At 36.0% G+C, this 6,895-nt stretch overlaps 1 long non-coding RNA gene across 1 annotated transcript; it reads left to right on the top strand.

Moving 5' to 3' along the window:
- Positions 1-340: 340 nt before the first annotated feature.
- LOC107734564 (uncharacterized) lies at positions 341-6,170 on the top strand. Its single transcript, XR_001639113.1, has 3 exons — positions 341-351; positions 3,730-3,737; positions 6,108-6,170. It is a non-coding gene; the product is annotated as an uncharacterized LOC107734564 (long non-coding RNA).
- The last annotated feature ends 725 nt before the right edge of the window (positions 6,171-6,895 follow it).

The following is a 6,895-nucleotide window of genomic DNA, read 5'->3' as shown; positions in this document are numbered from 1 at the left end:
AGAAAAATCAGTGTTCTATCTTATTTCTGTCTTTATCATTGTCTGTATTCTCGAACTGGACAAGCGAGGAAAACGAATTACCCATTTTGAAATACCTCTAATGCATGAACACAGATTAATTGTAAGCCAATTATCAATAATCATAAATAACAGTAATTGCACAGTAATTTTAAACAGTATTTTTTTTTTTTTTAAGAAATTAATACTTTTATTCAAGGATGCATTCAATTGATCAAGATTTTTTTTACATTGTTACAAAAATAAACATTTTATTTCAAATAAACGTTCAATTTATCAAAGGAACCTGAAAAAAAGTATCACGGCTTTCACAAAAATGTCAAGCTGTTAACTGTTTATAAATAAGAAAATGAAAAAAAAAAAGAAAATTCAGCAGTACATCACAGCAATAAATTACATCGTAAGATATATTGAATAGAAAACAGTTATTTTGAATTTGTAATAATATTTCACAATATTACTGTTTTTGCAGCGTTTTTGATAAATGCAGCCCTTGTTAGCGTAAGAGATTAAAAAAACAAACATTAAAAATTCTTATCTATCCTAAACTTTAGAATGGTAGAGTATAGATTATTTAAATGGGAAATTATAATAATACCTATTATAGAAATAATTATAATATATCCTTTATGAAAAGATACACCAATCCCTATTCTATGTAGAGTATAGATTATTTAAATGGGAAATTATAATAATACTTATTATATAAATAATTATAATATATCCTTTATGAAAATATACACCAATCCCTATTCTAAATTTACAAAACCTTCATTTGATATGCAGCCTTGAGTTCACAATAGAACACTAGATGGCAGGGCTGCACAGTATATCACACATTTCATTGCCTTTGAAGCATCCAAAAAAATAATACAGATTACTTTTACTTTTTAGAGTGATTATGTTCTTATTGAAGTTTTCATACTTATTAGAATTGACCTGTGTTAAGTGTTGACTCTCTGAAGCTCAAACAGGAGACTATGGCACCAGCAACACCAAGGTCATGAGTTTGATTCCCAGGAAGTGCAAAACTTGTAAGTTGCTTTGTATAAACACCTTTGGTCACGTCAAGGTATTGAAATCACTCTAAAATTCAAATATTAAATTCAGATGAGAGAAATAGCAATGTACAGCAGCATGTGTGTGGCTATATTCCTGATCCAGTAAGTCTGTATACTGATTGACAGCTAATTCAGTTAATGAGATGATCTTTGTCAATAAGTAGTGTTTGGTGGATAGATAAAGGTGCATGAATGTATTCAGTCAAGTGTAAAGTTGTATTCATGTAGTATATTTAGCAGAGCTCATCATTTGGTCTCCAAGTTCAGTTCTCTGAGCTCATGTTGGGTTGTTGATAATCTATCAGTAAATAGCTTTTGTTGCCTAAAGCTAGAATCATATGATACACTCTAGAGACACTGAATTAAGTAGGTTGTAAAGAGCAAAGCACCCTGAGGTTATGAAAATAGATGTATATTATGGTCTCAACTGCAAAAATACCTTTTGGATTATGTGAATACTTTTTAATTAGTAGATCAGGCTATCAAAAATAAAAAAAAGGCTTTTTAAAGCAGTTCACAACTAAATTTGACAGATATGATTCAAATGCAACATAAAAGAAAAAATAATTTGTAGTAATTGTTCTTTGTTCTCTTTTTATGCTGCCCATAGAAAAACTCATGTAAGAAGAAACAAATATTTTGTTCTTTTTATCCATAAATGATACTTTTTACTTGTTTCACTCGAAATTTCACAATGAAAAAATATACATATAAACACACACACACACACACACACACACACACACACACGCACCGTTATCCACACATACAGTTATTACATTTACAGTTATCCAATCAACAAATTTATTTAAATTTTAGCATTTCTACATTGTTTTTATTATTTATTAACATCTTGCTCTATAAGACGAATAAGGAATTTTGACAGAAATGTTTTGAAGAAGAGAGGATCGTAACAAGTTGCAACATAACCACAGAGTACTTTGTATGCCATACCATAAATATATAGTTCTTCAAAATGTTTCTCCACTGCTATACACGGAATCAAACAGTAAATCAATGTAATATGTTTTTCTTGGAGCATCCTTATCGATTAAACAGAGAGTTTCTGACATGTAACAGGATATGTATGTTTCACGTTCTTCTGTAGTGTTTTAATACATGTTCCTGTGTACATAAGTGGCAGTGTAAATATGCCTGTATTCTTGTGTTATTTAACAATCATTCCAACGCAGTCTTACTCTCATAGACACTGCATTGGCTGCCGTATCCTGCTGAGCTTTCATGTGTGTGTATGAGCAATGCTCCTGGGCAGTGTGTGTTCATGGTGCTACTTTAGTGAGGTCGCCCAGGGGTGTGAGGCAAGCAGAGTGCTAATGCAAAGCACCATGGGATTTTCAGGAACAACGTGGTGACATTAACAAGCTGTCAAGTACTGTGACGTTGCTCTCTCGGAGTGTTTAAAAACAAAAAGTAGGATCACCTCAGGTAGCACACACATTCTCTCTCATATCTCACACGCACACCTTTCTCTCGCTCCCTCTCTCCCTCCTCCTCAGGTTCTTTTTTCTCTCTCTGCTGCACACATTTAAACAAGGAGGTCGTCTTTTGGGACCAGGTCTCATTTTCAGTCTCTTATTTTGTAAACAGACAGCCACAAAAGCGACAGTTCTGCTGATTTAAAGAGACAAGCGTCTGTTTGCGAGTTTGAGGTCTACCTTCAGTTGAAATGGAGTGGGATCAATATTTAATACAAGACATCATTTGCATCAACTCCCTTCAGAATCTGTACCCCAACCCCCCACGCCAAAACACTCCCAAAAATGGACAATGGAGTGCGTTTGAGTGCTGGAAGTGGGAAAAGCAGCAAGCAAATGCAGAAAATCCATCAGAATCAGCCGCACTCATGGAACCGGGCTGTATGCAAATGAGTGTAAACCCTAGTAGGACTTTTTACAATAAGAAAAGGCGATTAAACATTCAGAGAGGGCTTTCACCAGGTGTTTTAGAATGTTTCACCATATTTTTGGTTTGTCCCTCATAGATTAAATTTGGGAGTCATTAAGACCATTTTAGCAATTACTGTATCATTTATCAGCCTGTCAGCGGCATTTGTGTACTTGAGATCAGCTGTAAATTAAAGAGAATGTTCCACACCAACAGTGCACATGAAAACCCATGTACAGGCAAATGTAGTGAGCCCATAGTAGACAAAAGAATGATGAATCAAAATGAATTATGAGTTGAATTAAAACAATATTGCCATAAAGAATTCAAACACAATAAAAGATGTAAAAGTGAACTCCTCTTTGGGACCAGAACTATGTGTGTTTGTACGCTTTAGTTTCATGTTTCATGACAGAAAGTGTTTTTTGCTGCTTCAAAGTATTGAAACATTGTGACTAAAACTTTTTCTTTCATTGTAGATATGAATGGTGTTGAAATCAAGTGTCAAATGGAATCAAAGGCAAGTTGCTAGTAGTTGCTGCATTGTTCTGGTTGCTGCACGCCGGCTTCGTTGCAGACAGACTTTTGGCAGGGGATAGATTGGAACAGGATGTGGCATGTATGCGTGAGGTAACCTGTATCTCCGTGTGGGCCCGTGCCCTCTTGTCACTTATCTCTCAGTATCCTTAATGCACGAACAGAAGCGCGTTTCAAAGAGAATAATGCGGAGGAACGTCATGTCAAGCTGCAGCTGTGTGAGTGTGACTTCTGGATTAATTTTAATGCCCCACTCAGTGGGTTCCGTGTCACTCTCCCCTCAGTCTGAGGACCCGTCGAGATGACATCTGAACAGGCACTCACTACGGCGTGGGGAACTCAGAAAAGCCTCGGTGCTGGAGAAAGTGTTTATGAAAGATTCATCACAGATGTCACTCTAATCTGCCATGCATTGTCAGGGAGCTGCTCCAAAGCACACATTGTAAATCGATTCTTCCTCTGACTTTAAGAGTTGTAGATGGGATGGAGATTGTTTGAGAGCGGGGGTAGATTGTGGAGTAGAGGTAGGGAGATAGACAAGTACATTGTGTGAGCAGATGAGGCGGAGCACTTTGTGGGATGCATTATGGGCATGTCCGTGGAGAGATGGATCTTTAATGTACAGTTGGCCGCCACCGTCAACCTCATGCATTTATGCTGTGTGGACCTTACTCACAGGAAGGGAAAACACAAACGAGATCTCTTCCATATAATTGTTTCTCCTAGACAGCTATGGAGAGCAAACTGAGATTTTTGATTAGAGGCATAGTTCACCTAAAAAAATTGTCATCGTTTACTCACCCCCATATTATTGAAAACTCATATGACTTTCATTTGTCTGCAGAACACAAAAGAAGATATTTTGAAGAATGTTTCTGCTGTTTTTGTCCATATTATGAGTGTTTTACTGAAATTAATTTATGTAACTCGACTGATATATTATACAGTAAGTTTTGATATGAGCACTTATGAACAAAACAACTATTAAGACTTTATTCACTATCAAATCTTTTATGGAGCTTGAATAAATCTTCTTTTGTGTTCCACTGAAGAAAGAAAGTCAAAGAAGTTTGGAACAACATTTTGGGTGAATAAATTTAGTCAGAATCTCAGATCTCAAACTCTGCTCGGAGATTTCAATACGAACTCAAACATTTCTCACCAAATTCATAAAAGGGATCAAAAGTGACAGTAAACATTTATACATTTTACAAAAGGTTTTCTTTTTAAATAAATGCTGTTATTTTGAACTATTAATCAAATAATCCTGATAAATTGCATCCCAGTTTCAACATAAAATATTAAGCAGCACAACTGTTTTCAATATTGATAATAATAGTAAATGTTTCTTGAGCAGTAAATCAGTATATTAGAAGGATTTCTGAATGATCACGTGACACTGAAGACTGGAGTAATGATGCTGAAATTTCAGCTATGCATCACAGAAATAAACTGCATTTTAATATAGATTCATATAGATATTAGTTATTTTTAATTGTAGTAATATTTCACAATATTACGGTTTTGCTGTATTTGTGTTTAAATAAATACAGGCTTGGTAAGCATAAGAGACTACTTTCAAAAACTTTAAACAATCTTACCAATCCCAAACGTTTGAGTGGTATAGAGTACACTGTAAATCTACTATATACATGTAAAAGAAATGAGAATGGAAATAGAAATTGGAAACATTCCATTATGAGCATAGAATAAGCCTCGTACACACCGGGACGATTATCGCGCGCGCTTATCGCCGACGTTTTTCGACGCGTCTTTTGTGTTCATACCCAAGCGATTTTCACAGGCGATGAGCCGTGTGAACGTGCAAATTCACTCCCAGAAATTAGATGGCGCTTAATGAAAAACAGAAATACCCCGGTACACATCAAATCCTATTGGGTGTACAGTTGCTAGTCACAATTGGGGAGCTAGTCGTAGTGCATTGTTGTGTATGTATCAAGCATTGATTCGTTCCTGCTTTGACTATGGATGCATTGTATAGGTCAGCAACCAAATCTTTACTTAAAAAATTAGATATCATACAGTCCAGAGCATTAAGAATATGTTGTGGAGCAATTAAAACATCACCTGTAGATGCAATTGGGGTAGAAATGGGCGAGATGCCTCTTGAACTTAGAAGGATAAAATTGACAATGACGTATTGGGTGAATCTTCAACAATCAGTAAGTACTCACCTCACTCGTAAAGTACTGGAGGAGTGCTGGGAATATTCGTATGATGGAGGATGTAGTTTTGGATAGAAGAGTAGAGTATTGGCCAAAGAGTATGGCATGGATAATAAGATCTTCTGTCCTAATGTACCACTCACTGATGCCCCACTATGGAGAGTCCCTGAACCACTTGTAGACTTGAGCTTACTAGACAAGCCCAAAGGTGAATACATTGGAAAGGAGGTTAATGCTATTCTAAATAATACATTTTATTCAACATTACAAATATTTACGGATGGGTCTAAGGAACCTGCTAATCAAAAGGTTGGAATAGGTGTATATATTCCAAAATTTAAAGTACAAATTAGTTTGAAATTGCCAGATGATTTATCAGTATACACTGCAGAGTTAACAGCTATAATAATAGGACTACAGTGGGTTGAACAAGTCAGACCAAATAAAGTGGTACTATGTTCAGATTCGTCTTCAGCTTTAATTAGTATAGCACATGCGAGATCAGACAGAGGGAATTTGTTGCACACGTGTAAACACAAAAACCCGCACGAGATCCGATTTTTTTGCATCTGATCTGAGCCACTTCCAAATGTGGTTTTTAATCGGATACACATCTGATATCTGGACATCCGACCTACATCTAAACACACATGACTAGCAAAAAAAGCACTAGACAAGATGGAGGTGGATGTTAAAGTGCCTATGGGAAAAAAGGAGGCAAAGTTGATTTAAAAAAAAAAGTTAATGAATAAATGGCAAATTAGATGTAGCAGTTTTTGTAATTAAACCGACAAGGTTGTTTGCAATGCTTCACAATCGCTCGCTCGCACGTGGGTGCATGCCTTCGTTCGTTCTCTTTCTCTCTCTCTCTCCTTAGTTCAAATTCATTTCAATAAATATCATCTTTATTTCACTAAAGAATTCTACCTCTAACGAGCTGTAGATAAAATAGTCTAACAAATTAAACCGTTATTTTCTGGTCTTTATCCGTTCAGTCAGATTTTGTGCTGCAAAACATCCATGACAGCCGTTGTCCATGCTGGCAAATAATAATGGCCATTCGACGTGAATTACCGTATTAGCCCAAATATAAGACGACCCTGATTATAAGACGACCCCCCCTTTTTCCAGAAGGTACATCTGGAAAAAGGGGGGGTCGTCTTATAATCAGGGTCGTCTTATATTCAG

The sequence above is a fragment of the Sinocyclocheilus rhinocerous genome, unplaced genomic scaffold (genome assembly GCF_001515625.1).
Source record: "Sinocyclocheilus rhinocerous isolate Xijiao unplaced genomic scaffold, SAMN03320098_v1.1 scaffold580, whole genome shotgun sequence".
NCBI classification, from domain to species: domain Eukaryota; kingdom Metazoa; phylum Chordata; class Actinopteri; order Cypriniformes; family Cyprinidae; genus Sinocyclocheilus; species Sinocyclocheilus rhinocerous.
This window is presented reverse-complemented; position numbering and strand designations above follow the sequence as displayed.